Here is a 10,474-nt window from a genome sequence, read left to right on the forward strand (position 1 = left end):
CGGCGAAACCCTATATTTTTTTTTAAAATATATTTAAGGTATCACGAACCAGCGAACTGTTCCCATGCATTACGCAGCGTCATGTGCTTCAGATTTTGATGGGATACCTTCGGTTTCTGTTTCAAAGTGCAGCCACGAAATGTTGCTCAGGGATTGGCACATTGACTGGGTTGTTGTTGTTTGATCCGCGCTCCGATGCATCCAATGCGTAGGCGGATGGTCTAGATTTATTCCTTTTTGACCAAACATGCGGGAATGGAAATCGCCGAACTCTAACCGAAGCCGAGCGCACGCAGTGAACAACGCCAAGTTAGGCACCTGGACCAATATTGGCGGTACAATACCGGCGACAGAGGACGCGATGACTTGTTCTCGCGCTAACTGTTTCAGAAAAGACTCTGAACATTTCTGAGACACTTAACTCACAGAGCGAAAAGTACCACGATGGGACCTTAAACTCGAAACTCGGCTCCCAGACACGTCCGATTTACGTCGTTAAAACATCGTTCTTGGAGTTTAGCGTGGTCAACTGACCTCAAAATATCCTGCCTGTGGATAAGGGACATGATCGACAGAAGCTTGTTCGGACAGTTCTAGCCAAAACGAATACTGTAAAACCCTTTATTTTCGCGGCCCCTATTTTTCGCGAGTCGGTCACATATGACATAATCGCGAGCACTAAATTTCGCGAATTTCAGGCGCCTGCATTGAAAATCTTCAAAACCAAAATTTTCGCGTGCCCTTAAATTTCGCGAATTCTTCAATTCGTGAAATTCGCGAAAATTAAGGGCTCGCGAACATTGAGGGTTTTACAGTATATTTTGTTCTCGGGGGATAAACAAATCCGTGTTTCTATTTAGTGGGAATAGGGCGTTCACGGACATCTTCGTTTCCTGAAAACATCGCCCATGATGGGAGTTTAACATGATGAGGGGACAAAAATCTACGCATATGGCCAATCCGTTCTCCAGTATTTTGTCCATAGTGCAGGGAATTCATATTAGCGGGCTCCATATTAACAAAACACAACTCGGCCAAAATTTAAAAAAGAATATAAAGTCAATGTGTCTTTGATATATTTGCAAGCAGAGGCAAAGAAATAAGACAGAGATAAGCGTTGTCACGTGAGTACCCGAATCCTGAAGCAGGCGACTCATTGAGAGGCTTTTTCTGCTGCCTCCTCGTTGTGAGTAACGACCACTCGAGAGAAGCCCCATCGTCACTTTGGAGCGTGGCCCCGGGCTAATGCGACCTGTCGGCGGCACACAATGCCGAGACGGTGCTTAGGTCCAAGCTGCTTCCTGTTTGACGGCCGCTTTTTTCGGCGACTGCGGTTAATAAATCGCGGGGGTCAGCCGCTCAAGCATCGATCCGAGGACGCCTTCTTAGCGTAGCACATCTCTCTCTCTCCCTCTGTCCGGAGCTTCCATCTTGTGTGTGGCGAAGCTCGTCGTTCTTGTTGATTAATTCCCGACGAATATGGCGAGTGTTGATCGATACCGTTCGCTCGTTACTCAAAAATTAAAAGTACAACTCCAGCGAGTATTGAGTTCTTGATCGTATCTCGTTGTTCTTTAACGTTTATACTTTTTTTAAAGACAAAGGGGTTTGGCCCGACGCTACGCAAAGGCAGTTAGCTGTACCTGATCACACAGGCGATAGTAAATTTGGTAAATTTTATAAGACCGAAACAAATGTGAAAAGAGGAAACGAAACTTGAATAATGATGTAAGAACGATGTATTGAGACCCCTTAGAGTTTGTGGCGTTTTTACCCGCACTCTCGGGGTTGGTGTCATGTTCATGCGTAATTCAACGCGAAAAAAGTTTCGCTATTTAACAATTTATTGAGGACAGAACCCTTTAAGTAGGGTTTAAAAAATAAAAAAAAAAATATTAGGGAACCCTTCTTCACACCGCCTCTCTCAACAAAAGATACGACAATTTCCTCCTTTCTTTTTTCGACCCTATATAAAGGGTTCTGTCCTCGATAAAGTTTTAGCTGTGTTTGAGACGTTCTCCTTCTCTCCCTTGTCGTCGTCTGCCAATACTTCAGTCTCGGGTTTTTCACTAAAATGTTTGATATACACTTGCGCCCTTACGTTCTGCTCATTTTGCTATTTGTTGAGATAAGGGAACAAAATACGGACGAGCGTATGAACTTTCACATATCATGAAAACCCGTGACTGCGGAAGAAAAGATTGGACGACACACACACGAAGGTCTCAAACTCAGCTGTGACGTTTATTTTCTCTTCCTAGTTTGTCAGGAGGACTCACAACCGGCCTTTAGGGGTTCAAAGTCCATTTCTCGCCATAGCACTAAGGCTCTCGAGATGTTCACCCGCACCTACTCGCAACACATAACAGCCATTGAGTGCACCCAGAAACAAAGGACCGAACCAGCTCCAATTATTCCCCGCCTGACGATCATCCCTCCCGCACGAAATCCGCTCTTCCGAGCACCGATATTTGTAGAGCCTTCACCCCTTACAGCCCATCGAAACGTCCTGACTAAATTTTTATTACTTAGCTTTCTGCACCCAGCAGACTTTGAAGCCAAATTCATACGTACACCGGTAATCAAGAAACTCAAATAAAGTTTAGCAACCATAAACAGAAACAATTTAGAAAGTTCTAAAATGGAAATAATTGCCTAAACCCCCGTGTCGCAAAAGAAAAAAAAATTGACCGCATCTTCACGTGGTGAATGATGTTGATTGGGGTGAAGCTCTGGTGGTGCTTCTCTGCGTAGACGCTGAGCCGCAGCATGCCGAGCCTTTCGTTCGTTTTCATCCATGTCAGAAAGAGAATGTGCGGTACGGAACGTGGTTATATACGCAATTGAGCATTTGACCGCAGCGCCCTCTCATCTATAAACGTTGAGCCAATGCATGCAAAGTTTAACGCGACTATATGTACGCATTTGACCGCAGCGCCCTCTCCTGTATAGACGTTGAGCGGCTACATGCACCGTTTCATCCATGACATCCCCAGCTCTTGGGTTACTACCACATCTCAGAGCCCCCTACTCGTCCCGCAGTCGTGGCCGAGTGGTTAAGGCGATGGACTAAGAATCCATTGGGGTCTCCCCGCACAGATTAGAATCCTGTCGACTGCGCAAACATTTCTTTTTCTTTTTTTTTCTTTTTTGCCTTACACGAGCACGTGAGCACGTGAGCTCGCGAGCACGAGCACCAGCAAGATCGATGTGAGCACGGACGCCGGACGGACCAGGCTCTAAAGGGGTATTCACACGAGGGAGAAATTCCGGGGATTTCTCCATGGCACGCGCATCCCGCGAAAAAAACGTCAGGCTTTGCGATGTGCAAAAGCCTCGCGGTTTCGTCTAGTAATGCGCGCGTGCCGGGGAGAAATCCCCGGGATTTCTCCCTCGTGTGAATACCCCTTTAAGGAGCTTCGCCCTTAAAAACAACGAGACCTTATGTAGCCACTTAAGCCAAAGTTCCACTTCTCATACATCATGTCATGCATCACGTCGTTACTCGTGGTGTTGGCGGTGGGCATGCGGAAAGAATTATCTGCGGATACGCGCCAATCATGTTCGACGCATGTTTGTTGCATTCAGGCTTCGAACATTTCTGCAGGCAGTTTTTCTATGACCAATGTGACTTTCATACGAGGAATTCCTAAGACATTGTCGGTACACTGTCTTTTCTATTACATAGGGCAGTGTGAGTCCGACCTTAGGAAGCAATTGAAAAAAAAAGCGATACCGCAATGTTAGCGATGAAAAACAAATTAAGGAGTACCTTAGTTTCCTAGTTCAAAACTGTGAACGGATTTACGAGCAGTTTAATATTGCCCCTTTCCTTAGCTAATACGGTTGTCTTATGGAAAACCGAGAAACAGGCTTTGCATTTCGTGTAATGACTTATTTTTCAAATTTTGAGGTTTTGAAGCTACTTGGCTTTTATATTCAGCAATGCGGGCTTTTGCACACAACTAACACTGAGGGGTAAACTTTTAAAGGGGCCATGAAAGGATTTTTCAACTTCTTTTTCCTTAGCTTTCCTTCTGAACTCAAAAGCGAAACTAGAACTCACGTGGTCGTGACGTGCTAGGGGTGATCAGTGCCGTCACAGAACTCACTGGCCACGAACGCGGATTCTAATATTCGCCGACGAGTTTATTATTGACGAGCTGACCTGTCTTGGATACGGCAAATATGCTGCTGTGAAAAAGTGGAAAGCTTTCGAAGGAAAGGAGGCACGAAATAGTCCGATATATTTTGGAAATTTCGTACCGAAAAACAGGTTTTTGACTTTCTACTCCCTTTCTTTTGGCCCACTAAACGATATGCTATTAGTAAGATTCCAACTTAAAATTATTTATCCCAGCCCAAGATTCATTTGCTGTCCTCTTTAAAGGCCGCTGTACAAACGGGACGTTCTGCAGGGAAGAACCTTCTCTCCCGAAGCTGGAGACGGGGAGGGAAAGGGCCAGCGTTGGGTGGAAAGGGCGTCTAGAGAATGGGATTAGCCTCGGGGCGAGCCATCCTCTCGAGAGGGAGTGGGGACGGAACAAAGCTGCCGTGGGTAGGGAGCCTTCATGTGCGCTTTGCTGGGGTTTCCGGCTACCAGGTGGAAGATAAGCTTGTAAAACGGCGACCTCGGATGCGAGGACGGGCACGTCAGAGAATTTGAAAATAGCTGCTTGATTAGCCGGAGGACCCAGTGCGGTCTACTGGCTCTAGAAGGTGACTCAGATGAAGAAACTCGTTTTGCTCCAAAACTCTAAAAGCATTCTGGAACGTGAACTCTTGACACAAATAAAAATAACACATGCATGAAAAACTACGAAGGCACCTAAGCTTTCTCCTATGATGTGAGAATGCGTGAGCATTACAGGCAGAGTTATGTTGGCGCAACTTGCAATAAAGAAAAAAAAAGTTATGTTGGCGCAACTAAGCGCAACGAATAGCGCGCTAGTTTCACGATCAAGAGGGCCTAGCTTCGAAACCGGGTAGGGGATGGTTTTTTTTTTCTCATGTTCTTTTTTTTATTTCGTTTATTTTTTTTTTGTTCGGTCACGTGACAATAAATATCACATGAACAGAATTTTGTTTGGCCACGTCACCGGAGATTTTTTTTTTCTTATTTCTCCTTTTCTTCTGTCTTTTTTTTCCCTTTTTTTTCGGTTTCGGCTTTTGCAAAACTCTTTGCACCTATTTCGCGTTACTTTGGCGTCAGCCAAATTATTTTATTTATGGCAGGGAATTCTGCCGTACGTATCTTATGCTACTATTACCAATCCTGGCTTGCAATACGCATAGAGAATTTCGTCCGGCAACCAGTTTGGGAATGACGAGGCCAAATTTGTGTTATAATTTTTTTGAGGTATAAGCATAATTTCGGCCTCGTTATCCGTCGGTCTCCATGATTGGCTCTTCAAGTATCTTTTGAGTAGGCAGACGACTGGCATTTTTAGGGTGCACGTGTGTCGACCAGAGTGAACATTGCTGAAGCGCCTCCAGTGTGATTTTGGTCGTAAATAACTGGAGGCCCCGGGCAAACCCACCCAATGTAGAAAAGTATCTACCTTTCTGGTTTCATAGGGAGCTATGAAAGGGACGAATCCCAGCCGAACCAAACTACCGGCTTGCAAACGCAATCGTGTTGACAATAGCTCCAAGGAGTTTGTATGACTCTCTCTGGCGGTGTGCAGAGGGTAAAGGCACGGGGGTAATATATGCTTTCGCCTAGTCACCTCGCAAACGGTTGCAGAGATCCATTTCGCTTTGTTTTATCACCGGGATTATAGCTTGATTTCTGTGTTCCTAGTTTCACAGACAGAACGAAATCGCTTTTCTTGTGTGGCGTCACGGCGGTGAGACAGAAATCAATCAGTGTACCGGAATTCGACGCTTGTGCTCGTTCTACAGCGCTTCTAAAAACCGTGCGATCACGGCTGTGCAACGTCAACAATGCATAAACTGCAGTTACTTGTACTCGTAGTGCATCGTGAGGGCACGACTATGACTGGGTAAACAGGAATAGGGAGAATGGGTGCGTGTGATTTGTTGAAGTTCGAATCAACAAATCAAGCTTCAACGAATGCGATAGCATTGCATTCACTCAACCAGCTATATGAGTTTTCAGACGGTATATACCTTCAAGTATGCGATTCGTGTTCTGCCAGTGGTACCTCAGCTAAATTAAAAAGCAAAATCCACGTTGAACAAAAAAAAAAAAAAAGTTTACGATGACTCGAGCCGCTCCCGCGCCGAATCATGTTTCACGTAAGCGTAATCTTGGGGTCGATGCACGACGAGGGGTCTTCAATCATAAAAATAGTTTGATTACGATTATTGGCAACGCTAAAAATTTGAAAGCCAAGCAGTGAAGACAACGGTGTTCTTATAAATATTATATACATTTTATTTTACACTGTTTGAATACCCTGCCGTCGTTATGTTCTTGAATTATTGGCTAGCTTGTGGCGGACAGGGAAGTCTTGCAGGACCATTATGATAGGACCTACACTAAACCTGCCGCGCTTCGAAAAATGTTAGTCCAATGCATACAAGCTTGTTCAAGGCGGACGGAGCGTTGCGGATCCGGCAAAGCGCATTCGGTCGCTGCCCGCGGCGTTTTTTTTTTTCTTTTTATTCTTTTTTTTTTTTTTTTCGAGCAGCGAAATAATTTTTGGTCATGCAGCAGGCCCCCTCTTCGGCGGGTTAGGCCGGATTAACGGAGGCGTCTCCTAATCCATTCTCCGTGTTGTCCCCTCGGGGGAGGGCGGTAAACAGGTGGGGGAGGGCGGTGAAGGAAGGAAAGTAGGACAGGAGAGGAGGAAACGCAGAAAAAGTGGAAAGCGCGAACTGTACGGCGGCCTTTAAGGTAATCACGCCTGGGTCAGGAAAAATGACAGATGTTTTCACCGTGAATCTGTTGTCCTTGTAATGCCCCACCTCCGCACCCTTTGCGCCCCCAACACCATTTCCCAAGCTGAAGATTGTTGTTAGGGGCGTGAATCGATGAGAAAAGTCTTGGCAGAGCCTATATTGAGTATAGTTTTCCTCACCTCGTGGTTGATGGGCAATCCCCATACACAGACACATCCACACCCCAAAGAAAAGCATGAAAGAATAAATTTTTACTTTCGTAAACCGCAAAACCGAGGATTCTTATTCCTTTCTAGAGTACACGAAACCGCAATAAAAAAGACAGATATTTTTCAGAAAGCACTCAAATAAAAAAAGATCACCCAACATAAGAACATGAGGCACAAATAAAAGAGGCACGCAAAATTAAAGAAAAACAAAAAATCGAACTCGTGTTTGCTAACTCCTTCTCACGCGCAGCTGTCAGATCCGGCTACGAACAGAGATTTCTGGTACAAGCAGAACGTGCGGTGATTTCTGTCGTACCTTGTAATTCTGGAGAATATCTACGCTTCCGACATTGCCCAACCCCAAAATGGACTGGCTGGCTTCGGATCCTTACAGGAGGAAGGACTGCGCCTGGCTTCTTGGAGACCGGAAATCTCGGGCCCCGAGAGGGCCGTGGCAGCTGGGCAGTCTCGCGAGATGCGGTCTAATTACCGAGACGTTGGGAGATCCGTCGTAGCTAAATTGCTGCTCTTAGGAACGATATATTACCTTGGTTGGCACTCCTGCATGGAGCATCTGATATATATATAGAGATTGGTCGCTGAAACAAGCCAAAGAAACAAGCATAACATTTTACGTTTGTGTTTAGGCAGCCTAAGGTTGGTCTACCTTTAAGCTGCGGCGACACTGGTTTACGCTCTAGATAAAAAATTTAGCCAGTGCAGTACGACTGCTAGCCTGGGGTCTTTAACGTGCACCACGCAGTAGCGATACGCGACCCCACGCCGGTACGATGCTCATCTAGAACGAAACGGACAGAGTTGGGGATAGGAACCAGCACTCCTGGATTCAGCAGCGCGGCCTCTCGCCCCATGTGCTCTGGGCTGCGGTGCGTAATACATACGCCCCCCCCCCCCCCCCCCCCCTTCCCCTTCCCCGCTTCCCAACCTCCGGCAGGGGCCACGAAAGCGGCATGGCCATCACAAGCTATAGCGGTGAAATATCTCGCAGTCATTGTTTCTGTCGGGTGTGTGCAAAGACGACCTATGTAAGGTTCTAAGTGCAAAACATGGACGTGCGTACAGACTCCATATTGTTTAGCAATAACGCGCGAACGCCAATTGACCGGTAGATCAGCGCCTTATCGCGGCGTGAAACAGCATGTCAGCGAGACTACGCGCTTGTGGCCGTAGGCACACGCATAGCCTCACTGACTTGCTATTTCAAGTAAACATGAGTAAACATGAGCTATTTCAAGTAAACATGAGTAAACGCCACTTGCGTGGCGTTTACTCATGTTTCTGCGTTTCTACTCATGTTTTAGATGTGCCGTGACTCTAAAGTTGAAGGGGCCAGTCCTACAAGCTTTTAGCGCTTTGTAAATCCCTGCATATTATATTCATATACTTGGAGCCCTTGCATTAAATTATTATTATTATTAATACGAGTAGTAGTAGTAGTAGGAGTAGCATATATTATTATTAGTAATATTATTTAAAAGCAGCTGCCCAAGGGATAATACCTAGAAGGGTGAATGTTTAGTTCAGAAATATTATACTAGTGACCTGGGCAAGGAACCGTGTCGAATGCTTTTCAGAAATCAATGAAAATTACGTTAGCGGGTATAGACGAGTGAAAGTTGTTACAAAAATCAGTAGCTAATTAAAATAGCTGGTGTAACACGAATTTCTATTCATATAATCATGTTATTTGTTACATATTAAGTGATTTTGTAAGAAGCAGTTTATAATGATGGAGTGTGTCACGTATTCCCTAATTTTGCAAGGCACAGTAGTTGGTGATATGGGTCGACTATCTTAGAAGTAATCTGTGTTTCCCGTCTTAAAAATAACTAATCTTCTCCAGAGTGTCCCGTCGGTGGCTAGGGCTTTTTTAAGTCGATTGGCTCTTGATTTAAGGGATAGAACAAATGTCAAGGTATGTATTTTGTTAGCGTGAGACGTTTAAGACCCTTATTGTCATCGCCAGGGGTTGAGCTTCAAGATACCTTTTCTATCGCAGCCAAAATGCCGTAAGATTAAAGGAGATGGGTTTACAGCAAACGTCAATTGAATCTACTGATTTATTGAGTGGTAGCAGTAATGTCTCTAATGTAAATGCAAAGGCTAATTAATTGGTAAAGGAGTTAGCGTTCCTAGTATTGCATGCATATCGTTGAGCTCGTTGCGCAGTCTAGGCTGGGCGTCATTATGCAGTTTTACGAACTTCACGAGGATTGGTCACTCATTTAAGTAGGTCTTGCTAACACATTTAGCCTTTGCTTTTTTCACGCTACTTTTGAATTTTCTGTGACGATAATAATACTTTGTGAAGTAAGACATTAGATTAAGTCGCTTAGCCTTCACAAAGAGGCGTTTACTTAATATTTAAATTTCTAATAGTAGTAGTGAACCAGGGTTCATCCGCATTGGCCTTTAACTGTTGGTGTTCACACGTGTGTGCGTGTGTTGTGTTGTGTGTCCGTGTGTGCGCGCCTGTGCGCGCCTGTGCATGTGTTTGGATTTCGTATGCACTTTCAAGAGCGAGTTCAATTAGAGCGTAACTGGATTAAGTGAAGAGTGACGTGCCGGAGAAAAGAATAGAGCTAACCGAGGGAGTTTGCTTCTCCTCTGCGGCAAGTTATAAATAATTCACGCGAGAGCCGCACCTGCCCTGAGCAAGAAAGTTTCTCACTTGTTCATACTACCCTAAAGTTTTAAACTGAAGAAAAGAAACCTCAAACACCATTCCAGTCAAAGAGCACGTGAAACCAAATGGGCAGGGCAGCATCGCTGGCGCTCGGACACTGAGTAATCCGCTCCTCTTCGCTCTGCACGCTCTACCTTGTGTACGGGCCTTGCGACAGATGTATCGACTACTGAACATGAACCGCCTGCCTCTGTTTCCTACGCTCTCTTTGGCTTTGTTGACCAATGCATGGATTTCTACGCGAACAAGATGTCTCCCCGGTTCTTGAGTGACGTAGTTTCCTCTTGCGCATCGGGCGGCTGCATAGCGACATCGACAACAGCAACGAACTTTTTTTGGACTAACGCGCCATTCGCTCTCCACGGAATTTGAGCAAGGCGGCACTGGTGGATGGCTAGGTTGGACATTTACATGTACGTTTTAAAAAGTCACGGAAGTGACGTAATGGCGTCTGATTGATGCGCCCTCGTTGTCTTTTGAGGTTGTTCTTCTAACCTGAACCGATACAAAAAAGAGCGGTGTTAAAATTTAAATTCTTTTTTTTTTCTGAAGCTGCAGGCATTTGACAAACCATGAACAAGTTCATCGCTTTTGTGGTGCTGCGCCGACCTCCTAATTGTATACTAAATTTTGTAGATCTGATCAGTGTTATTCTTTATTCATACTTTTTTCCGGAAAATCCCGCAGCTCC

General features: G+C 45.2%; 1 non-coding gene across 1 annotated transcript; it reads left to right on the plus strand.

Moving 5' to 3' along the window:
• The first annotated feature begins 3,038 nt into the window (after positions 1-3,038).
• Trnal-aag lies at positions 3,039-3,120 on the plus strand. The gene has a single exon. It is a non-coding gene; the product is annotated as a tRNA-Leu (tRNA).
• Positions 3,121-10,474: the final 7,354 nt, after the last annotated feature.

This window comes from Ixodes scapularis, unplaced genomic scaffold, assembly GCF_016920785.2.
Source record: "Ixodes scapularis isolate PalLabHiFi unplaced genomic scaffold, ASM1692078v2 PGA_scaffold0__279_contigs__length_252992795, whole genome shotgun sequence".
Lineage (NCBI taxonomy): Eukaryota > Metazoa > Arthropoda > Arachnida > Ixodida > Ixodidae > Ixodes > Ixodes scapularis.